General features: G+C 41.4%; 1 protein-coding gene and 1 long non-coding RNA gene across 2 annotated transcripts in view; both read left to right on the forward strand.

Annotated features, from left to right (window-relative positions):
• Nucleotides 1-25,739, forward strand: part of LOC125738628 (antigen WC1.1-like) — an 82,918-nt gene that overhangs the window by 49,353 nt on the left and 7,826 nt on the right. The window lies entirely within an intron of this gene.
• LOC125739218 (uncharacterized) lies at nt 19,922-21,532 on the forward strand. The gene is made up of 2 exons (XR_007397091.1): nt 19,922-20,103; nt 21,244-21,532. It is a non-coding gene; the product is annotated as an uncharacterized LOC125739218 (long non-coding RNA).

Below are 25,739 nucleotides of genomic sequence, written 5' to 3' on the forward strand. Positions count from 1 at the left end.
AATAGTTCCTAAGCTAAATGAAACTCCAAGAGAAAGGTACTCAGGTCCGTTATACACGGCAGCAAGAGACGTGGCTCCACTTACAATCGTTTATTAAAACAAAATTAAAAAAACACCATCCACACGACGAGATAAAACCTCGGGGCTGGTCCACACAGGGTAGGAGGTTAAACAGTCAAAACAACAGATGGCATCCTGAAACAAAACACTACAACTCCCATGCATACACACAATACAACATGCCACCACAAAGTTCCCCTCCTCCCTAATGGCATCCCAACCCCAAAGAATCTTAAAACACACAAGATAAAAATCCCTCACATTCGATACAAAAAAAGGAGAGAAAACAAGAGCAGAGGCAAAGAGGCAAAGCAGCAGCAACTGCAGGACAGGCAATCCAGACCGCAGCTGTAAAAGCAGGCAGAGCAGCAATGCTTAATGGCGTAGTGATCTCCAACCAGCCGGATAAACTCCCTCCACGTTGCCTGCAAAGGATGGCGCCAGGCAAAACAAGTTAATTAAAACCCACAATCACGAACCTAGATCGAACTTACGGGCGATTTTACACAAGCCCATTACAAGTCGCCAGCCCCACCATTTACCCGCAGCAACGTGCACCCACCGGTTGAATACAAGTGAGCCGAAACAGAATGGAATAAAACGTACCCGCTGCCACCTACCAAACAGCCGCCTCCAATAAATCCGTCGTATGCAGATCTTTACCACGAAGTCAGGTAACCGGAAGAACCTTGCCAGTGTTCGACCCCCAGCCAACCACTGCCATTTTTATAGGGCGCTACCACGAATTACAATACAAAATCGGCCCGCACATTTAAAGGCACAGGTACTTAAAATAGTCATACTGCCACACTTGCATAGGATTTCTAGAAATTAGTGAATTTTTGGCATGAAAAATGGTGTGACCATATTTGATCCCCCCCCCCCCCCCCCCATACACCTAAGTAGGACATAAGTCCATTATTAGACATATGCCTGATGTGTCTAGTAAGCCATACTTTGGGATTTTATTTGAATTTTTTTACACAAATAATGTATTATAATCTTGTAATCATACTCAATATGTCACCAGTGATGATGATGAATCCTGGCCCTCAGAAGGAAGGACAACAAGATCATCACTCTGCTGTCAAGAGACATGGGGGTGGAGCCATACCTTTGGGGTGTGAAACCTGATCCATGGAGATCCGGTGTGGGGCGGGTTTTTGGGATTACCCCTCAGTCAGCCAATAACAGTAAGCCCCCAGGACTGGGGTGGGGAACCACTGCTTTATTACTGGCTGATTAAGAGGTCATCCCAAAAACCTACACACACAATGGGTCTCCATAGATCAGGTTTCACACCCCTGGTCTACCAGTACTGCAGTGACAGGTGGGACTGCAAGGCTCTTGCTGTGGATGATCGGTCACTAAAGAACTTCAAGATCAGGGGTGCCAGCAGCCAGAAGCAATCATGCATCTCACCTGAAGAAGCTCAGCATTTCCAGGCAGCCCCAGGACCTCTGCTGATATCCCCAAACCTGTCCAGGGACACTGCAGGCAAGCCCCAGACGACTCTGTACAGTTTGACCTGTCCCTATTCCATACCTCTGTCTACAGCAAACGCCAGACCTGCAAGTACTAAGTCTGGAAGGGAAACATATCAAGGTGAAACGCAGTCTACAGGGTCTGCAAGGTCCACTTGTCCCTCAATGTTGTGTGCTACTTTATCAAGTACCACGAAGCTGTTGCTGGACTGGACTTTGATATGTGTGAAAACTGAAAGAAGACAAGAAAAATGTTCCTAACAAGAAAAAAAAAATCCTAAATAAATGTTCTATTACGCGCTCCTCACGAAGTATTGTTGCCTTCCATGCACATTACCGAGCACTTAATCTTTGTCTCTCGTCTCTCCTGCTTGCCTATCCTACCTTCTTTACCTGTCCTGCCTACCATGCCTGCCTGCCCTGACAACCACGCCCGCTTGTCCTGCCTGGCGTATTTCCCAAAGACTGATCCTATCGGCTACCGACCTTCTGGAACTGTCCCACGACATCGGCCCTTGTCTCTCGTTTTAGCGTTGGTTGTTATGGATTCAGTAATAAACTCCTGGTCTCCTGCATATTGGGGTCTGTGTCCTATCTGCTTCCCCGTTATCACAGAAGTAATAAAGTAAAGTAATATCCTCAATAGCAGTCTAGAGCTGAAAATTTGAATTTCCAAGTATTTCAATTAGTGCCTATAAAGGGTTAAGTTACATGAAGTAAAATAATGTAACTAATGTAGTAAACTAAAAAAGGAGTACTTTGACTTTTGCTTTTTAGCTTTTGTATCCACAAGAACATTTTAAAGCACAGCATTAAAAGATAAACCGAAGAAAATGCTGAAAAATACTCTCGTTGCCACAATACAATTTACCATGAAGGATTAAGAAATTTACAACCTAAACAATAAAAATGCTGCTTTCTTATACAAGGCACAATAAGTTTGAAATGGTCTGTAGTCCTTGAAGAGAACGAAAATGTGAATGTTCGCCCAAAAAATAAATGTCACATTGACTTTAGCTTTGTGTTAATGGCTTAGCCTCTGTGCCAGTGGTCGGAAGGTTGCCGGTTCGCACCTCGACAGAACAGTTTCATGTCTGTGGGCCTTGAATAAGGCCCTCAACCCCCAGCTCCAGGGATGCGCATGTTGGTTGACCCTGAGCTTTGACCCCCAAGCTATGGAAAGCAAGACGGGGTAGGCAAAGAGAAGACCTTTGGTGTATCTATACTCCAAATGCCAAATAAAGGATTCTTCATTTTATTTATCAGGTACAGTATTACAAAATTAAGTGCCTTAAAACCATTAACAAAAATATTCTTACTGAAGAATCCAAGTATTAAAAGTTAACTAATCTTAAAACACAAAAGCCTTAATGTAGCAACAGAAATATATCACACTGACTTATGTAGTATATTAGCTTAGTGCTTGCAAATCCTTTAAATAAAGCACTCCGATATGTAGTACCGAAAAATGAAAAGCTCTTAATGACTAAGGCAGTACAACAATGCAATTTACTATGGAGTATTAAGAAATTTACAGCCTAAAAAAAATAAGTTCCTTTCCTATACAAGGCATAATATGTTTTAAATGATCTCTAGTCCTTCAAGAGAACAAATATATGAATGTGCTAACAAAAAAGTACAGAATTACAAAATTTAGTTCCTTAAAACCATTAACAAAAATGCTCTGCTCTGCTTGAAAACCCTTTAAATCAGAAATGTAGCACCAAAAAAATTGAAAGCTCTTAATGACTAAGGCAGTACAACAATGCAATTTACTGTGAAGTTTTAAGAATTTACAGCCTAAAAAATAAGTTCCGTTCCTATTGAAGGCACGATAAGTCCTTGAAGGACATTAGCATTGTGTTAATGCTGACAAAACACTCAGAAATGTAGTCCCTAAAAATAAAAAGCTCTTAATGACCATAGCAGTACCCAAAAGATCACTAATCTCCCAAAAAATGTTAGTGATGGAAACATCACCAAAATGTTATACTATGCTTACAGTACAGTAAAATTGCTGACAGGATGCCAAATTAGACACTATATCGATTGCTGTTAGCATTAAGTCCCCATATAATCTATAGATTTTTCTCTGACTGCCTTTTAAATATTATACCTCTGTTCCTAACAAAGTCTCTAATATTTTGAGTTGTTCTATCATCTAAAACTGGATGCTCAGCCAGTTTACACCGGAGGCATTCATTTTTAGTTGCCAGCTTTCCTCTTGTTACATGATTTTTAAAATGCTTCATCACAGCAGCAATCTCTGCTTTGGACCATGCTTTCTTCTTCTTCTTTGAAACATCAATGCCCTTACTGGCATTACTTCCTAAAAGAGATACAAAAAAGGTTACAAAAATCATACTTTTACTACTAATATACTAAACTAATGTAATAACTAAACAGAACAATTCAGTCAAGTGTGGATAATGACCATCAACATAATTTAACAGCATCACCCCCTGAAAACATCTTGTTTAATAGTCACAAAATTATTTCTGGTTCTTTACTAGATGAATGAATGAATTTACTAGGTTTCAGTTGATTTGGTAAGCATGGTGATTGCACAATTAACAGCCATGCGGCTGTAAGGAATGCTGTTAAACATCACCAAGTGCTTACTACATATGGAGCTCATTATTATAGTAATACAAACCTGTATACCCTGTTACTCTATGCTACATATCATATAGCATCATCCTAGATACAGTACAGTTTAGTATAAATTCTTTATCAGCATTTGTGGGCAACTGACCACTTGGACTTTTTTCCAGTTAAAAATGCCCAATAAGATTAACTCTCGATTGTTGTAATTACTATGAAATTGTCATTAATGTCTTTGTATCATCTAAGCTTGATTACTGTAACTCGCTGCACTTTGGAGTGAATATATCCGTTTTATCTGACTTGCAGCTTGTCCGAGTGCAGCAGCTAGGCTAGGACTCGTAAATGTGAGCACAGTATTGGCTGCCTGTTAGTTTTAGGTTGGAACTATCAACTAAAAAAAGGCCTTTATGCATCTTGTGAAAATTAACAACCTATATAAATTATAAACTGAGCAGATGTGTGGATATGTGAGACTTAAACTGCATGTGCGGTTTAGTTTCTTGCCGCATGCGTGTGGTGCAGTTTATTTTTTACCGTCAGAGATGGTAGGTCTCTCATTCATGTTGGTAGATGATACCAAATCCATGCCTGCAAAAAACAAAATATATAATTCCAAAATAAAATTCAAACTCACATAATTTTCCATACACATTTGAACCTCAATTTTAAAATGAGGTTTGATCTGATTATTTTAGTCACACACTACACTGTCTCCTTATTACTCGTTTGTCAGACTAAGCTTAAAATTACCTAGCTAACCTCTAAAACAGGCCTCTGGGCTGCTTAGTGTGACACTTGCACTGCTGCATGTTTCAAGCTTGCAAAAAAACCACCTACATGTTCTACAATGTGACTCATTCTAAAATGAGTGTTTTGTGACCAATGGATACAAAGGCTGAAAATTTTGGCCTAAAGCATGGCTATAAAATGCAAAATCCAGGTATGGATGCTTGTTGAGGAAATAATAAATTCATAATTATATTTATATGTAAATTACATGCAATGGATTTTAAACAGGGTCAGATTATTGATCTGTTGATTTTATAGATGCCAGCAGACAATAATCCAAATCAAAAGCAATAGAAATGAATACAAAAGAAAACTTGTGTTTTGAAATAAGTCTAGACCCAACTGGGATGGTCCGGCATGACCCGAGGAGGGGTGTTCATGCTTCTTCCTATGGTCATGCCACAGTATACTGATGTCTGAAGAAGTTTTCCTTCAGCTGCTCATCACACTTGCAAGGAATTTTACACCAGTGTTTCCTACAAAACTATGTTGTTAATGATATTGTTGTTAAAAGATAGTTGGATAGTTACTAAATACAATGCTTCACATACTTCCATTCTTGAGTGTAAATGAATAAAAAATGTTATATATGATATTGGAAGTTTGTGTATTATTAAAGTCATGACTGACTGTGACATAGATCATTTCTAATGATACGTGGCCTTAAAGATTAAATAAAATTTAAACATTTTCTAGGAAAACTTACCAATATATGCAGAGGCACAAAATACGTGGCCATCCATTTCTGATTCAGGTACAGCAGTCATACGATCACAATCTGATGCATCAACCATAGGTTCACTGATGCCAGACTGTGTTATTGCAGACACACTGTCCTCAACTTCACTTTCATCTTAGTCATCAACTTAGAGTCACTTACTTCAATTTCACCTGGAAAATATTATTAAAGAGATATGAATGTGTGTGTTTTTTTCTCTTTAAATTGTAGCATTTTTAATACTAACCATCAATTTCGATTTCATCAAGCGATTTCCCTTGCACACTGGAAAGCTGCCCTTTTTCCATTGTCAAAAGTAGTTTGGAAATTTTAGCCAGTTGTGTGGTGGGAACGGGTAACCTGTAGAAATCGCGATGAACACGGAGGTCATGACCAAGGAAGTCCGCGAGTTGGTCCAGTTCATTGTTTTTTAAATTGAGCACTTGAAACAGTGTAGCCACATGTTTTCGGGGTTGGGTCGACCTGAGGTGCTCAGGATTTTTTGCTCCACACCGACTTGCATGGATGCGTAAACAGTCCTGCCCTCTGTAGTAGCTCAGTGATTTAGGTCTTGCAAACAAGAATACATTTGTATCACAGACACCGCATTCAGGTCTCTTACTGACCAGTAGTGACAAGGCATCCACCATGATTGGTGTAAGTAGAACAGCAACTTTCCTGCCTCTTTTCCCCACAAACTCAATCCGGCTGAAATAGTTGCAGAGCTTCTGTTCAGTCTATGATAATCCCAAAGCTATGTCTTCATGGAGGTCTGTTTGGTCTCTCTCGTGAAAACTCTGGAGTTGCATTTTGGAGACTTCTCCCGAACGTCTTCTATTGAAAACAATTATTTGTGAAACAGTAACCTTTGCAAGTTCAGCATAGCTCTGAGGAGTTGCTGCCTCTTTCAAGCTGCAAATGGGATCATTTGCAGATTTTTCAAGGTGCCTGTGAAGAAGTTTAACATCTTCAGTAAAGGGCAATGTCAAAGGCTTGTTGTACTTAGCATTATTTAATGTGTTCAGTGCAGTGTGTGACACCAGCTCAGACCACTTGCAGGAGTACAACTTTTTGAACATTTCAGTGGACTTTACTAGTTCACCATCCTCTGCTATGAGGGCCCTACAATGAATTATATCACTTATTTTCTGCAATGTATGTCCTAATTTTAAAGCTAGGCTGGGTGTGTGGTAGCAGTGTTTCTCTTCATCATACCGAAACTTTCTTAACAGCTTGAACAACTCTATAAAAATTAGCTGGCTTAACAGATTCCTCCATGCTGTGTATTGACGATTCTTTTCGTAGAATCAACAAAAAACGACCAACTTCTCTGAGTTTCTGTCTTACATATTCATATTTTGTAGGGTCATGGCCATGTTTGTTATAGAGAGACTGGGCAAGCTGAATGATACAAAAATCATTTCGCACAGTCGAAGCAATCTCATCTTGTTTCATGGAAGCCAGCAGCTTCCACACTACACTTGACATTTGCTGAGAGTATGCAGACTCTGCATGTATCGCCAAACCAAGTACTTTGGTTCTACCAGGGTTCTCATCCTTTGCTTGCGGCTTACAATGACATCTGCGAACATGTCTCCAAAGCTCCTTCCGCACAAACATGCCTTTGCAGTACATGCAGTGAATGAATTTTCCAGATATTTCCTTGGTTCCAGTCCTTGGTTTCCTCCTCACTTTGAGTGATCCAGTTGTGTTCATTAAAACATCACTATTATGTTGATAATTTCCTTTATTTCTCAGTTTTTCTAATAATAATCTGCGCTCTTTTGAGTGTGCAGGGAATGAAAACGCATGTTCAATTTCAGAGTGTGTCTTGTGTGTTTTCAAGTGCCGAGCTATTTTTGATTGTGGCTTACCACAAAGAAAACAATAATTTTTACTAATCATTGTCAGAGATGCTGGTACTGGCACATCTTTCTCAACCTCAGGTATTTCCTGAGATGGATCTTCAGCATTCAATGTTGCCGCAGCATCTGATGATGCAGCAAAATCAGCTGAAACTTCCTTAGGAAGCTGGATGCTTATGTCTGAACCATTATCACTTTCCGATTCGGAATTTGGTACATAATCCTCATCAGTCCCTGATAACATATCACATTCAGTGAGCCTATCTTCATCTGATGCGTTGTCTTTTAAATCTTGTTTGTCTGTAAACAGCTCATCCTCAGAACGACAAGAATCCAATACCTGCTAAAACAGTGATAGAGAATGTTTTTACAAGTGATGGATGGCACTATTTAACTGTAAAATATTTTTAAAACACACACATTATATGTCACGAAAACCAGAACAGAAAGGCACGGACCCAGAGATGCAAGCCCAAGAACGCTTTATTTGCGCAAGCCAAGCTAAGGCACCAGATGGGACAGACGATAGGCAAGGTCGAGGGACAGGCAGGTAAGTCGTTATCCGAGGAAGCAATCCGACACAAAGGCACGGGACAGGACCACACAGGGGAGCGGGAACGGGACGTGCCGGGCTCGGCGGGGAAGATGCGTCAGAAGTGGGATCGGGTCTGGAACGGGAAGGAAAAACAGGTAAGGAGAAAACACGGGGCAAACAGAGCAGGTTAGGAATCGGGGAAACACGATAGACAAGAAAGTGCTCGGCAAGGCTAGAGATCATTAGCGCAATACTTCGCGTTTGGCTGTTGTGACTTGGCTATCTTTATCCACCCTTTCGTTAAGCGTAACACTCTACAGCTTGTGGTGCCCGCCTGTGTGGGGTGACATTATATTTTATATTATATATTATATTCTATAAAAAGCATACAGCAGAAAGTGTTTACCACATATTTTCTCACCCTAGATGAGCATTTGAGTTGATTATCTATAAATTGTTTGAAGCAGGATTTATGCCAGATCCCAGAACACGCTATAACAAAACATAAAACATGTAGAACTGCAAACTTAAAGTTTCTCACCACATCCATCCATCCATCATCTTCCGCTTATCCGGGGTCGGGTTGCGGGGGCAGCAGTCTCAGCAGGGAAGCCCAGACTTCCCTCTCCCCGGCCACTTCATCTAGCTCCTCTGGGGGGATCCCGAGGCGTTCCCAGGCCAGCCGGGAGACATAGTCTCTCCAGCGTGTCCTGGGTCTTCCCCGGGGTCTCCTCCCAGTGGGACATGCCCGGAATACCTCCCCAGGGAGGCGTCCCGGAGGCATCCTGATCAGATGCCCGAGCCACCTCATCTGGCTCCTCTCGATGCGGAGGAGCAGCGGCTCTACTCTGAGTCCCTCCCGAATGACTGAACTCCTCACCCTATCTCTAAGGGAGAGCCCAGCCACCCTGCGGAGGAAGCTCATTTCGGCCGCTTGCACCCGCGATCTCGTTCTTTCGGTCACTACCCATAGCTCATGACCATAGGTGAGGGTAGGAACGTAGATCGACTGGTAAATCGAGAGCTTCGCCTTTTGGCTCAGCTCCTTCTTCACCATGACAGACCGATGCAGCGCCCGCATCACTGCTGATGCCGCACCGATCCGCCTGTCGATCTCCCGTTCCATCCTTCCCTCACTCGTGAACAAGATCCCAAGATACTTAAACTCCTCCACTTGGGGGGTTTCTCACCACAGTACCACTAAAATGTCTTTTGGGGAATTACAAAATGTTTTCCAACATTTTAATCTGCTTGTGTTCAAGGTTTGTAAAAAATACATAAAACAAAACATGCAAGACTTATAAACCGTTCAACTTTTCCCGCCATTGTTCTTTGCACTGTTTGATAAAATTCCCTACCTGTGCATTTATATCCAAGCCATTTAAATGCAGATACAGATCCTGTGCACTCCAGACATTTGTCCAGGCAGGATACTGTTGCGCATACCAGTTGATGTCTTTGGCACTGTAAAAAAAAAAAAAAAAAATCAATATTAAACCAATTAATTGTACTGTGAATGATATCAAATGATACAGACTACTATAAATATCTGTGAAGTGATATTTATATTTATCCGTGATACGATTTTTAAATATTCTGCTAAAAATTGAATTGTATTTCAAAACTTTTACAAGCTGTTAGATCTTAATAAGGCCAGCATCAAAAGTCTCTTTTAAATAACCATACTGTGCCTTACTTAATCATAAATTGATTAAAATAAATAAATAAATAAGTCCATGGGTTAATTCATACGTGTTTCCATTTTCACATTTCTCGAGGGTTAGCCTTAAACCAGAAATCTTTGAAATTTTGCATTAGTCAGGTCAGGGTTTAAAAAAGTTACATGAGTAAATAAAATCTTTCCATAAGCTTTTGCATCACGAGTTTACCTTTCCTGGACACAGTGTTGGAGTCTCCTCAGTGGTCATCTGCAACAAAGAATAAATATAGTGTCAGCAGGCTCAATACTTAACCTGAATACCCTAAGCAAATCAACAAAGAGAAAACATAATGGGGAAAAAACGGTGGTATTGCTGCATTCATAATTCACTGTACATTATAGGGTTGTGTGATGTGTAGCTTCTTCGCTTATGATAATGTCTACAGTGAAACAATTGGACCATGACATGGGGGGAATGGTGGTGGTTTGGTGGTCTTATAAATGTACTGCAAATTTTTATAAAGTTTCTTTTACACTATTTAATGACTATTTACAAATTCATCAAGAACTTGAATACTATTAATTTATTTCATTTATTACCATACTGTAGTTACAGTAATCTCAAAGCTGACATTTCAGATTTACCTCTTTAGAAGGTATAGATGTTGAAACACACAGGAGAAGTAGGTCCCCATAAACCATTAGGGCCTCACATAACATCCTGGTTCACACCATACTCAACACCACATCTAGTGTGTGTGTGTGTGTGTGTGTGTGTGTGTGTGTGTGTTTACAGTAACATGGTTTATCAGAACACCTGTTAGTAAGGACCTTCGGTACCAAGAGGCTTTTCTGAAAGGTGACAGTGGACAAGCAGGTCCCTATAATCCACATGGGCTTCATATAACACATTCTAGATTACACCTTAATATAAACACACATAAGGCCCTTACTTGTGTTCCCATAAAATATCATCAACTGGAGCATGTCAAAAACAGCAGGCACCATATCACATTGATATAGATCAAGTTGTAAAGTTATGAACATCATTTTATTATACATAAGGCTGTCCAAACTAAGTTTCCACACTGATCAACAGTGTTATTACAGTTTTTTACAATTGCTATGACAGTTTTTGTAATACATTTAACAAGTTTCCTAAACTCTTAACGCACCAACACACCTAAAACACACAATTGACAAAACGGTTAACTTCATTCTCAAAATCACACATTGTAAACTAAACCTCAAAACTAATTTTCAAAATACAATAATAAACCACCACAGTATACTACTGTATGTCTAGCAAAACACTGCAAACATGTTTTAAAATCAAATAATTATTGAAAACACTAACACATGTTCTCTTCCAACAGGAACATTTAGTCAATCATAACACATTGACAAAAAAACACTAACTGTGTTACAGTTTTTCCCAATTGTTTACACACATTTTCTGAAAGCATGCCCCATATTGTCATAACTCTACACACAAATCAAAAAACACACACACACAATGGGCAAAACCCTTCAATTCCCTTGCAAAATGAAACCTTCCGTTCAAAACAATGTAATTTCTTCTCAAAATGGTATTTTGTTTTCAAATGACACACACAAACCATCATATGAATAGACATTTATAAGAACCAGTTGATCACTGATGTGCTTAATGTAAAACACTATGACCACTTCTTCTCCATTCATTATAATGACTTTCTATAAGCCTTTTTTTGTTTTTATATATATATTTTACTGTATTTTTCCCACAAAAATAATGTACACAGTGTTCATCCCAACCGACACAGTTGCACATACCGTGGTTACATATACAAACAACAGAAGAATATACTGAATACAGTTACAGTAAAAAAAAAAAACAACTCTGCTGCATCCTCTCTTCTGTTTCGGTCTGGCCACTGCACCTCATCCACATCATAAGCAGTGCTTGCCCTGGCCAAGCAGTGGAGGAAACATCGCCTAGCATGGCGAATCCAGCCATGAAAAGCATCAACTGCCATATCTCCACATGCATCTTCCATAGCTTGGAGAAGGGGTATACGTGCGTGTGGATTTCGGTCATACACTTTCCATCTCCAGGCAGAAAAAAAATCCTCAAAAGGACTGAGGAATGGAGAATATGGAGGGAGATAAATAACTAATGTGGGTGGGCAGTGAACCAGTTGCGAACCAGAGCAGCTCAGTGGAAACTTACGTTGTCCCAAATGACAACATACCTGAGTGCTCTGGGCCATCTATCTGATCTGGTGGAATGAGTGTGTTGTGTCGGATTTCCAGGAATGTGATCAGATGGGCAGTGTTGTAGGGGCCAAGGGTAGCATGCTGATGGATGACACCATGGTTGGTAATTACTGCACACATTGTGATAAACATAAGAACATAAGAACTATACAAACGAGAGGAGGCCATTCGGCCCATCAAGCTCGCTTGGGGAGAACTAAACTAATAGCTCAGAGTCGTTAAAATCTTATCTAGCTCTGATTTAAAGGAACCCAAGGATTCAGCTTGCACTACATTATCAGGAAGGGTATTCCATACTCTGACTACACGCTGTGTAAAGAAGTGCTTCCTTAAATCCAGCTTGAAGTGTTTTCCCGCTAATTTCCACCTATGGCCACGAGTTCGTGTATTTAAACTAATGCTGAAGTAACTATTTGGTTGAACAGCATCCAAACCTGTTAGAATCTTATATACCTGGATCATGTCCCCCCTCAGTCTCCTTTGCTTGAGACTGAACAGAATTAGCTCAAGTAACCGTTCCTCGTATGACATTCCTCTAAGACCAGGAATCATTTTTGTGGCCCTACGCTGCACCTTTTCTAAGGCCACAATGTCCTTTTTAAGATATGGTGACCAAACCTGCACACGATATTCTAGATGAGGTCTCACCAAGGAATTGTATAATCTTAGCATTACCTCCCTTGACTTAAACTCCACACACCTGGAGATATACCCCAACATCCTATTGGCCTTTTTTATTGCTTCCCCACACTGGCGAGAATGGGACATGGAAGCATCAACATACACACCAAGGTCTTTCTCATGATCAGCTACCTTTATTTCAGTGACACCCATGAAATACCTGTACTTTATATTTCTGCTCCCTAGATGGAGTACCTTACATTTATCAATGTTAAATTTCATCTGCCAGGTATCAGCCCAGTCACTAATTAAATCAAGATCCCGCTGTAGCTGCTGAGCCACTAATTCAGTATCTGCTACACCACCCACCTTGGTGTCATCTGCAAATTTCACCAGTTTACTGTATATATTGGTATCCATATCATTTATGTAAATTAGGAACAATAGTGGTCCTAAAATCGAACCCTGCAGTACCCCACTATGAACGCAAGCCCACTTTGACATTGTGCCTCTTATAACTACTCGCTGTTTCCTATCTGTTAACCAGTTATCAATCCAGGTCGCTACGGTACCTAAAATACCTGTCGCTTTGAGTTTAAGTAGGAGCCTCTTGTGGGGGACAACATCAAAAGCCTTTTGGAAATCTAAGTAGATGACATCATAGGCCTTCTTATCATCAACTTCCTGAGTAGCTTCCTCAAAAAACTCCAACAGATTTGTTAAACAGGATCTACCTCTCCTAAATCCATGCTGGCTATCCCGCAAAATGTTATTAGAGTCCAGGTAATCTACCATTTTCTCTTTGATTATAGCCTCCATAACTTTACCAGTTATACAAGTTAGACTGATTGGCCTATAGTTAGACAAATTACTTCTATCCCCTTTTTTAAAAATAGGCGTTATGAAGGCGTGCTTCCAATCAGAAGGTACCACACCTTCAGATAAGGATTTTTGAAACATGATGTTCCCACCATGCTGGCCAGGGACTCTTCAACTGTCTTTTCCCAGCCTCCCTCATTGTTAGACCATGGTTGACCACATGGTCAACCAAAGTGGCTTTGATCTCATCAGAGATTACGTTCCTTGGCCTTCCTCATCCTCCCCGTCCTCCTCCTCTTACTCTCACTCCTCTGGCTCTGCCTCTGTTTCCAACGTTGGCATCCATTGTTCCAAAACAGAAGAGCTCACCTGTTGCCTTTTATAAAGCTCTGATTTCTAAATTTCAATTATGCGTGACAGGTGTTCACCCATGTGATGAGTTAGTATGCAAAGTAGGGCAACTGACTTTACAATTTTGAATGACAGTGTCTTCCTTGTGAAAACAAGAGATTTTCTTCATGAAATTGGTGCCAAATGCAGAGAATTTTGTGTAGTGTTTTGAAAAAAGTGTGTTTTAAAACTGCAATTTGAGTGTAAAGCAGGAATTGTGCTTGTAGTTTAGCAGAATTGGTTCAGGGGGTTGGTGCATCAGTTACATGTTGTAGTCATTGTGTCTTAAGTACAAGTAATTGTGAGTAAACAACTAGGAAAAACTGTAAGAGTTTAGGAAACTTATTAAATGTATTGCAAAAACTGTCATAGCGATTGTAAAAAACTGTAATCTGCAGATGGTACTGATGTGGATGGTAAACTGCTAGCTAACATATCTACCTGTCCTGACTTATCCACCAGCCTCCTTCAAGTCCTACAGCCCCTGGACAGGTAACCGCTTAGTCCGCATTTGAAGCAGTGATCACATTGCTCTCCTTTGTCACTGTAGGGAGCCGCCCACTGGCCCAATGGCGGAATCCAATGGCGCAGCCGAAGGCTGTGAATGCGTGTTGGTCCTTCCAAGCGCTCCTGGGAATTACTTACCCTTTTTAATATACAAGATATTCTTTTAGACATATATCTGACTCCATTTTATTAATGACCTTATTTCAGTATATTGTAGTCATGACGTTTATGTTGTTCGGATTACTTCGGGACTCTCCTTTAGATTACCAACTCTAGTTTACCCCTGACGAAGGAGTCCGCCAGATTCGCCTCGGCCGACAGGGCGATCCGTGGGCTCGTTCCACAGGGTTTGTCTTAGAGGTACGGAAACCGCCACCATTTAAGACAATGTCAGCCTCTGATTATTCGGGTCCCTCGACCTATATAATTCCCCAAAGGCTCAGTGTCTGCCAATTACTGAGCATGTGGGTGCCTCGGAGATTAAGCCGATGTTTACCCAAACCACACGTACGTCCACCTCAGAGGCTCAGCCGGGGGCAGCCCATATCATAACATGTGTCAACCTCAGCGGCTGTGACGGCGCACCTTTTGTTGCGGTAGTTTGTACGAGGTTTTACTTTGGGCTCGTCTCAGGGACTCCGCCGATGCCGCCCATTGTCTTACCATGTGAGCGTCTCAGGGACTATGCCCGGTGCCTAGGAACATAGTGTGTATGCCCCTCAGAGGGTAGACCGGTACCTTTCATCAGCATGTGTTGACCTCAGAGGTTAAGTCGGCCCGTAACTGAGCGTGTGCGAACTCCAGAGGTGCGGTTTTGGTATCCACCTAACTTAACTTGGGCAGTCGAGTTTGGGACCCGGATAAAGGGGATTTAACCCAGAGGCTGCAAGATAGTATTTACCACTTTAGTCCTAATCAGGATAGAAGCCCAATCTGGAAAGTTTATAAAGAAGTTAGCAAATCAGACAGTCATGAAGTAATCAAGACAACATTTATTAAACATATTACAATATATAATTATTGACATGTGGCCACATACTTGTAAATACATTTGGACAAATACAATATTAAACAATCACATTCCTCAGCTGAGAGTGCACAAAGTTCTGCGGAAAGTATCTGACTACAGATGGACTTTCACGCAGTTCTCTGTGGGAGCTCTGATTACAGAGTGACTCCCCGACTACTTCTGAAGCCCTTTCTTAAGTATCCAAACCAGGTGATAGCATGTCTCTGAAGACTGACCAATTTTGGTCAATGGTTAATTTTAGGGGCATTGCTGACCTTGGTTCTCAAGTCCCCAGCCAATCAGATCACTTTAGGGGGTGGTCGTAATTCCCTTGTTCTGCCATGTGAGAGGCTCTCTCAGTTTGGTGGGTTTAGCCGAAGTTTCTATAGTTCTCTTAGGGAAAACTATACTGCCTTAAATCTGAGAGTATAATACTCCTCATCTCATGCCTATTCAAATGAGACCAAACACGCGTGTATTTGTCCCTAACATCTATGTGTGGTGAGTTATTCTGTTTATAGTGGAAAAGGTGTTTGTGTCTGGAGACTGACAGTTGTTGTTGCTGTGGATTGACTGTGGAACTCTGGTCACTCCGGGGGTGAAAGGTCTTGCTTTTTCTGTGTTGCTCCAGTTATTCCTATCCAGTCTCTCAGGAGCCGGCAGGCCTTTGCATTCCTTAAAAGGGATGGTTTGATGCGTGGAGTCCAATCTTGTCTGGGCCAGTGGATCCTTTTCTTGGAGTTCTGAAATAGACTGATGCAGGCTGATCAGAGTTGGGGCCTGCAGGACCTATAAGTTTTATGTCCTTACATCACTGTCCTGGCAATTTCTGCAGGCACGTTTCCTGCTTACTTGCTGTTGAGCAGAAAGCTTTGGGGACTCGTGCATAACTTTCTTTATCTCTTACTTCTCTTCCTTTTCAATTTTGCGGAAATGTGCCATTGCCTTGTCATTAAACAGATTCATTGCTCGTGCTGCTACACCCTTATTCGGGTGGTGCTTTTCTATAAAATTTTGACTATACAAGTGAGGCGCGCCAGCTGAGACCAAGCATGGGACATGATTAGCCACAATCCCGCAGCGAGAGAGAGAGAAGAACCATCGGTTTAGTTGTGATCACGTGACGCTCGGCAGATAAAGCGTATACATAATACTCGTATTGCAAGACCTCGCTCGTTTATGAAGTTAACATTTTTTTTCAAATTTTTGCTCGTCTTGCAAAACACTCGCAAACCAAGTTACTCACAATCTGAGGTTTGACTGTATATATATATATATATATATATATATATATATATCCATTCTTTTTCCAAACCGCTTATTTTACTGGGTCGCGGGGGGTCTGGAGCCTATCCCGGAATCAATGGGCACGAGGCAGGGAACAACCCAGGATGGGGGGCCAGCCCATCGCAGGGCACACTCACACACCATGCACTCATGCATGCATACCTATGGGCAATTTAGCAAGTCCAATTAGCCTTCTTTCGGAGTACCCGGAGGAATCCCCACGACGACATGGGGAGAACATGCAAACTCCACACACATGTGACCCAGGCGGAGACTTGAACCCGGGTCCCAGAGGTGTGAGGCAACAGTGCTAACCACTGCACCACCATGCTGCCCCTTTAACCATGCAATGTATGATATTTGTAACATTCTTTGATTGTTTATATACATCATGTACCTACAGTTGGCAGTGTAGGATAGATTACACTCTTAACTCGTCTTCATTATGAATTTATGTAACATTCAATATACACTCACAATAATGTAAAACAAGAAGGGCCTGGCCTTGTGAAAAAAAGAAAAATGTGAACATTGCAGGTGTGACGGTTATGTACCAGCCGCTGTAGTTGGCTTCTCAATAGTGCAGTATTATAATATTATGGTTATGTCAGGATCGGTGTGCATCTGGCCCTGTCTCTTGTGTCTTCTCCCTCTTTGGCCAGCAGTTTGATGCTGCACTAGTGTATTTACTACCTTATTGAGCTGCTGTGTGGCTTAACAGACTAGGCAACTAGCCATTATTCAACCTTCCTGCTTCGTTGTGAGTTTGAGGCTGGCCAGAGGCCAACCTATCCTAGATGTTTGGTGTTTAACAAATATTTTGGGTTTTTGTGTGTTTGTGCATTTTAGTTACAGTTCCTTGTGTTTCCTCCCTGTTCCCTGTATGTAGTATGCTCTGTTTTCCTAATTTTAATTTTCTTTGGTGTTTGGACCTCTTGTTTTGACACCCCATGCTCCCCCTGCTTTTCTGGTCCTCCCTTTGTGTTCTGTTTTGTGTAATACAACCTTGTTTGTTTGAGAGCCGTTGTGTGGATTGTCAGGCTCTGTGGATTGTCATGCCCCAACATACCAGGTTATCAGCTCACAGCCCTGCTCACCTGTCTGTCAGTGAGGCCAACCCGCTAATTGTAAGTGACTTTGCACTTTATTTATTTATTTGTCTGTTTGATTAATTATTTACTCATTGAAATTGATTATACTGTAATTCCATTGAATTGGAGGTTGTGATTGTGGTTTTAGGGCTTTTTAATCTAATCTGAAGTTTTATAATAGATTAATCATTTGAAAAAGTCATTGACCAAAGGACAATCTTTTTTCATTTTGCATATTGAGCATCACGCCTGGAAAGGACAGAGACTCAGAGAGCTAGAAGTCAGATTAATAGGGTTTTGTTAGAGAGATAACCAGAAGTGAAATCAGCAGGCAGGTCTTAGAGTAGGGGGTCATGGATCCAATGATGTCAAAAGCCGAGAAGATCAGCCCTACACAGACACGAGGGATGGGAGAGAAACACACCAGGGCAGTGGGGACAAAGGAGGACAGGAGCAGAGACGGTAAACATGGTGCTGGGGAGACAAGAGACTGGAGAGAAACACTCAGTAGGCACCATGAATGGAAGCAATGCTTTGTACTCAGTGTGAGGGCAAGCAGAAATTTAAAGGGCCAGAGCAGGGGCAGGTAAGTCACTCAGCAGGGCAAACGGGAGGGTCTGTCACACAGGACATAACACCGTCATAATGTCCATGTATTATATCACTGTTAGGGATGGGGGCGGATTTGATGTGAGAGCGTGGCATGGTGTAGGCAGATAGAAGGTGAACGACACACTGGCCGCTTCACCGGACAACAAAGGTTTATTGAAACAAAAACTAAAAACACTACGAAACAAAAACAGACCTTGACGAGTCAAAAACTAAAAGGATAACTAAGGAAGACAACAAATGATTAGGGACCAGGAGCAGGTTGGCAGACAGGCAAAGAACTAAACACAACTAACATACATCATCTTCTGGGAACATACAACAATGAACCACTGGGGAACTAAACTCGGGAAGGAACTTAAACATAAACACTGAAGGGGGTACTGACAATCAGGAGTGACAGACAATTAACCAATCGGGGAGGGTGCAGGACAACGAGCAATCAGGAAAACACACAATGGCAGGCACAAGAACAGGCAAGAGGTGGAACTAATTAACTCAGGTACTGGGAGGGGAAAACTAAGACAATGACAGAAAGAAGGAAACAGAATCTACTCTAGGGGAATTACAGACAGGTAGAAACAGAAGCACGGGCACAAAGCATGAAACCAAAACCACGTACAAATCACAAGACACAGGAACTAGAAAACTCAAACAAATGAAACCCTGGGGAACAAAAACAGAGGAGGCTTATTTTTAGACGACTTCTCCATCTTACTTTGCACAGTGGGCTTATTTTGGGCTTGTTTTCAGGGGTGAGGTTGCTTATATGTCTCCTGAAACTTAGAAACACTGCTGTCTGCGTTTCTCATGGGGCACAAGGTGAGGTAGGCAAAAAGAGAATTATCACACAGGAACTAATGAAGTATCACTATTCTGTTCTGTGATCGGTCATGATTAATGTTGTTGTGGTTTTAACTTGACTGATATTGGAAGTAAGTACAGAAACAGACACAGTTGTATGTTCAGTATTTATATATGTAAATGTACTGAAATAAGCACACAGCTCAGCTCCCCCATTGACTGGAGCTGGTGAGGATGGTGCTGAAGGACAGCTCTCATTATTTACTCAGGGCTCACACTGCTGTCTGCTCTGTGTTTACAGTCACAGAGGCACCAGGTCAGCAGCAGCAGACCCTCTAAACATCAGCACACCTGACACACAAACTACTTCCTGTTTCAGTCTTGGAAGATTGGAACAACATAATCCATCGGTGTCCTGAGGCACCTGTGTTCCTCCATCCACCCATCTTCCATACCACTTATCTAAAACTGGGTCATGATGAGTCTGGAGCCTAACCCAGGCAGCATAGAGCAAAAGGCAGGGGAACACCCTGGAAAGGAGGCCAGTCTTTACAGCATTTCCAATATTGCATATTCCTGATCAGACTGTATGATGATACTGCAGGAAAAGTCAATCAAGCAGATTTTTTATCCATATATTTAACTAAATTAATTTTTATCTAATCATGTGATTGAGCTCAGACACCACATGGGGGCCTCATTGCTGCATAACTGTAAAGCCCTCAGGGAGAGAGAGAAACCAGCCAATAAGGAGGGAGAGGATGTTGCTGGTAAGACTGTCAGTTAGCTTGTGTGGGCGTGAGCATTAGCTACTCTAACCCCACACATCCTGTCTTCTCAGTCTGAGAGGCATCAGCAGAGGAACCTTCATGCAGCGTCTCCCTGAGCACAGGACTGACTGTCTCTCTCCTTCACAGGAAGTGTCCTCTCTGAGGAGCTGCCCTCTGGGTATGAAGATGTGGAGGACAGTAAAGGAGACCCTCTCTCAGGTAGGGGGCTGAGCTCTGTGGATGTGGGGCTTAGTGCAGTGCTTACAGTGGGATTCTGGAAGAAGCACATAATACCTTCATTGTTACAAAACCTATGAAAGTTACTTTTTGTTACTACTTGTTTGTTATAAGAAATGCATTATGACAGAATGTCTGATTCTGTAGGATATTGTCATTCATGTTGAAGCACTTTGTAGGTCTGTTAGGATCACAGTTTACCTCAGGGGAACCAGAAGGAGAGGAGATGATAGAGAACTACAGTGATTCTGTCCTTGTGGAGAAGTTTACTGATGATCTATCATGTGGGTCTGTGTAATTTAGTCTAGTTTATCCCAGTACTTTGTTCCTTCTCAGTATATCTTTTAACCTTATATTGCATGTTTACTACAATATTATGCAGACACATTAGAAAAACAGTTCAGTCGTAGCTCTGTGTGTAGCACTGTCACCTCCTACCTCCAGTGTTGGGGGGTTAAATCCTGCCCCCGATCTAAGTTTTGATGCTCTTGCTGCAGCTACACCAGTTACGCCTGGACACTCCGGTTTCCTCCTGCAGTCCCATATCATGCACTTAGGCAAACCGTTGTCTCTAAATTACCCACAATGTGTTGCTGTTTGTGTGTCCTGTGATGGATCGGTACCCTGTTCTGGCTGTTCCCCTGCCATGTGCCATACAGCACCTGCAATAGGCTCCAGTCTTTCCCTGATCCTGTACTGCATGATTCATTGGAATATGGCTGGTTTTTCATACTGTGACAAGGAAGCTTGTGAGAAAAGACCCACAGGGGATGATGGGGATACTGTTGGGCAGAACTCAGGCAGTTTGTCTGGTGAATTATAACATTCGTTTGACATCAGGTTGTTGATGTAGATGGTATAGAGCAGAGCCCACATGTTATACAGGGTCAGATTCTCTTTACACACAGCTAATGCAGTGAATTACAGCCTGTCACAGCACAGTGTTACTCTCAGATGGTTGTATGTTCCATTTATTTTATGTGCTATTTCTTAACCAAATACATCAGTTACAAATCATGTTCAATACTCAGATCACTTCCCTAATAAAATTATTTACTCATAAATATACTGACATTTTCTATTCACTGTCACTAACCTGTCTCCCCTCCTCTGTCCCTATAGGTGAGAGAGCCTTAACCACACTGCCCCCTGGGGATGCCCCCCTCTACCCAGCCAGACTGACTACGATGATGTGAGGGAGGAGGAACTAACTGTCCTGCCTGAGGAAGCTCCTAGCCAAAGGTTTAAATAAAAGGGGCAAATCAGCTTCATATTTCATACGGACACCATCACTAGTTCATTTCTTCTGATTTCATCCCTTTGTGTTTTTCAGATGGACAATGTCCTTTATTAATGACCATATCTTTGTATTGTTATTCATGAAAAACAAATAAACACACATTCAATTAAATTATTTCCAACTTGATTACAAGCCTACTTAAAATTCCAGCAACACTACCCAGGAGATGTACTTGGATTTGTAATAATTATTAACTGATTAACATTATATCCCTGAAAAAAATATGTAAGAGAGGGAGGTACAGCATGGACCAGACTCCTGGCATTCAGATGTACACACATTCACTCACTCACACACTAATGCAGGGGTAAGGAACCTGATCGCTGCTTTATTATAGGCTGATTGAGAGGCCACCCCAAAAACCCGCACCCACACCGGCTCTCCATGGATCAGGTTCCCTACCCCTGCACTAATGGAACCTCAGAGCCAATTCACCTGCTTATTTTGGATATCAGGTGGGAACTCTAGGACATGGAACCCAAAGTTCAATATGTCTCTCCATCAATCTTCCATAACCATTATCCAGTACAGGGCTGCAGTGAGCCTGGGACCCACAGAGGAAGCATGAGGCAGGGGGCACCCTGGGCAGGATGCCAGTCAGTCACAGGGCACACAGACACACTATATGGGCAGCTTGGTGTCACTAGTTAACCTAACTACATGTTTGTGGACTGAGAAAGGAAACTAGAGAAACTCACAGACACAGTGAGAACATGCAAACTCCACACACACACATCAGGAAGGGGGATGGATTCAAACTTCTAGCCCTGAGAATATTAGACTGGAGTGTGTTTTACCCTTGTGCGTAAATGCTATTTCTGAGTATGAAAGTATCTGTTATTGTTAAAAAATGTATTAGTAAAATAAGCAGCTTACTTCTGAACATCATTTTCTTATATTATAAAATGGGTAATGTTGTAACGAAGGGTAATGTTGTAACGAAGGGTAATGTTGTAAGGTCCAGTTAGGCTGGTGTAGTGCGTCTGGGTCAGTGTGTAGGTTTGATTCCACATGTTAACTGCTGTCTATAATGGTTAATGTGCCCTCTGCTCCCAGGAATGGGCTCCTTACTTACTCTGACATGGAAATCACAAACTATAGAGACTATATATAAATACTGTTTATAGACCATATATTGTGTTTCACATTACTGGTTCCTAGTCAAGCCTGTTGCTTTCCTGCTGGTTATACATTATTTCATCATCTGGGCAGGTTTACTGCTGAGAGGAGGAGTCCCGACTCACATCACCGCTACCGTGTGTGTATATTTGGAGAAAATGAGCTTAGAGCCCTCTGATTTGTCACTGGGCCTGTTTGAGGTTTTCCTGTAGTTCCTCTGATAAGGCAGTGCTGAGTGTGATTGGTGGGTGGGGGCGTGTTCACTCTGGGGGGCAGGATGGTATAAAGACCCTCGCTGAGAGCTCAGAGGTGAAGGTTGGAGTCTCAGCTCTGGGGAGAGCTGGTTTGTCCTGATGAAGATGGAGATCTGCCTGTTCATCCTCCATCTCTCATGCCTGCTTCTGCTCACCACAGCCAGTAAGTACCATGATCTTCCTCTGCTCCAGTGGTCCACTCTCAGCCAGGTGAGGTCAGGGGTCATTATTTGGGTCTTAAATATTTGTGGTTTATTGCATGGCAGGATCTGTCTGCTGTGTGTTAGAAACAAACAAACTGAACGGTACCCAGCAAAATAATTTATGTGTGTGGACTATATTCAGGAATAAATTGCTCAGTTAAAATATAAGCTGTATTCTCTTTTAAAAATTACCAAAAACACCAATTGCTTTGCACTTTATTCTATTTTATTTATCGCAGCTGCGTATTCCACTTTGGATTTTTGCTACTGTGGTAACATGGTTTAAAAATGCCAAAGTGAAAATTTTATAATCTCATTTTTACACAATAACATCCATCCATCCATCCATCCATTTTCCAAACCGCTTATCCTATTGGGTCGCGGGGGGTCCGGAGCCCATCCCGGAATCAATGGGCACGAGGCAGGGAACAACCCAGGATGGGGGGCCAGCCCATCGCAATAACATGACACTCAATACTCTTAAAAACCATTATGGATTCATAAGGACATATTTTACACACATCTGTTACGGCCTCCACAGAACTATTACCACTGTAGGCTAATCAGAATCGGCATTAAAGATGCACCAAGGAAAATGTCAGTTTAAATGTAAGTGTAATATGTTAGTATATTGACCTGACTTGACTGATTCTACCTTTAATACAATTAACACATAATCAGTGTTTGATATAACATTATTACTAAACAGGCTAAGGACAGATTTATAATTTATTAAGTTCAATATTCCTATAAGTAAGGATAGAACATTAGAGCTACAGCATATCAAAACTATGAATTATTCATAAAAAAATTATGATTAATTACAGATTAATTTTGGATCTATGATTTATTAATGAAATTAATAATGAAGATTTGCCTATAATGAAATACAACACTCGATATAATATAAAGAATTTGTTTGCTACTAGTATGTCAGGAAATTTACATTAATTATACCATATTAGTCATAGCCATTTTTTATCATTTAAATTGTAATAATTCAGAAATTGCAATAAAAATGAAAATACTTTTATTTGTATCAGACAATCACTTCTCTGATTTTCATAAAGCTTCCCGACCAGATTATTACGGGCGTCGCCAGGCTGCGGTCCGCGGGAAGCTGGAGGCTGGTTCAGTTACAGACATAAAATGTAAATTAAACTTAAAGTCCGCGTCTTTTTAAGACCCCAGACCAGCCCGCGATCTGATCGCATCTGAAAAAAATGGAAACCTAAAGTTATTTAATATTTCTCACGAAGATTTGCGTGGTATTTTCGCACAACGTGATCTGGTCCGCAGAGAATTTTATTTTATTTTTTTTTGTGGGGCGGGCAGCTATTCGCCGGTAAAGGTTATCGGCCGGTGGGGCAAAAAGCATAAAATGGGTTGAAAGGAGGCTTCATCATATTCACTGACCAGGCACCCAGTTTGACTGTTTTAATTTGATTTGTTTTTTAATAGCTGTGAATGTGAAGCTTATATCATGTGTCATATAGCGTATGAGTGTGACACTGAACTGCAGTGACTTACAGTGACTGTCCTGCGCTTCCAGACAGTGACGTCAGGCTGGTGAATGGCAGCAGTCCCTGTGCTGGGAGAGTGGAGGTTCTTCGTGAAGGAGAGTGGGGAACAGTGTGTGGTCGTTACTGGGATATGGAGGATGCTGCAGTGGTGTGTAGGCAGATGTTCTGTGGAGATGCTGTAGCAGCACCACAGTATGGTCACTTTGGAGCAGGAACAGGGAGCATCTGGATGGCCGACGTGGCCTGTGTTGGGTCAGAGTCGACACTGAAGGCCTGTAGACAGAATGAACAGATAATTCAGTACTGTCGTCATCAATATGATGCTGGAGTCGTCTGCTCAGGTAGGACACATGTACTGATCTGTAAACATGCTGCGCAAAGTCAGTTTGCTCACTTTTGATCAAGGAACAAAAATGAAAAAGTATGTTAATAGTGCAGCCCTGTGTGTTACTTTGAATGTCAGTTTAGAATGACTCAGTGGGTCTTAGTTTTATATTTATTTATGTTCATAAATGATAGCTTTGATAATTTGTGAGATTATGTGCACAGGAGAAATCACCATTAGAGACTTAATAAAGTTATTTTGTCATACAGGCTCGTTTTATATTCTGTTTTGTACATTCATTAAACTTTTTATTAAGATAAAAATAAATATAATTTTTGCAGACTAAATACATAAAATCAAACGGCTTATCCTGGTGAGGCTAGCGGGGGCCTGGAGCCGATCCCAGGCAGCACAGGGCACAAGGCAAGGGGGTCACCCTGGGGAGGGATGCCAGGCAAATAGATAAATGCTGTGATTAATCAATTATTGCAAATCTGTCAAAATAAAACCAGTGTACTTTCTGCTTTTGTTTCCTAAAGAAGAAATACACCATAGATAGATATATTCACTTCACTTGTTATGTAGATTGGCAAAGTCAAAATATTAATGAAACAAAATCTTACCTGATATTCTTCAGATATTTATTCAAATACGTTGTTCCTGGACTCTATGGACAAAGAGAAAAAGATAATAAACAATGAATATTACAGGAATTTCTGCTGTATTTTATACACAGAAACACAGAGAGCCTGTGAAGCCTGATTCTGTTCTTATGTTTGTTCTGATTTATCCTGAAGCTGCATTATCAATGTGCTTAACTGATTAATCGTAGTGGTTTATACTATCGGGAAATGTAGGTGAATACATTATTATCCTCTTATTATTATTATTATT

Source organism: Brienomyrus brachyistius, chromosome 3, assembly GCF_023856365.1.
Source record: "Brienomyrus brachyistius isolate T26 chromosome 3, BBRACH_0.4, whole genome shotgun sequence".
In the NCBI taxonomy this organism is placed as follows: domain Eukaryota; kingdom Metazoa; phylum Chordata; class Actinopteri; order Osteoglossiformes; family Mormyridae; genus Brienomyrus; species Brienomyrus brachyistius.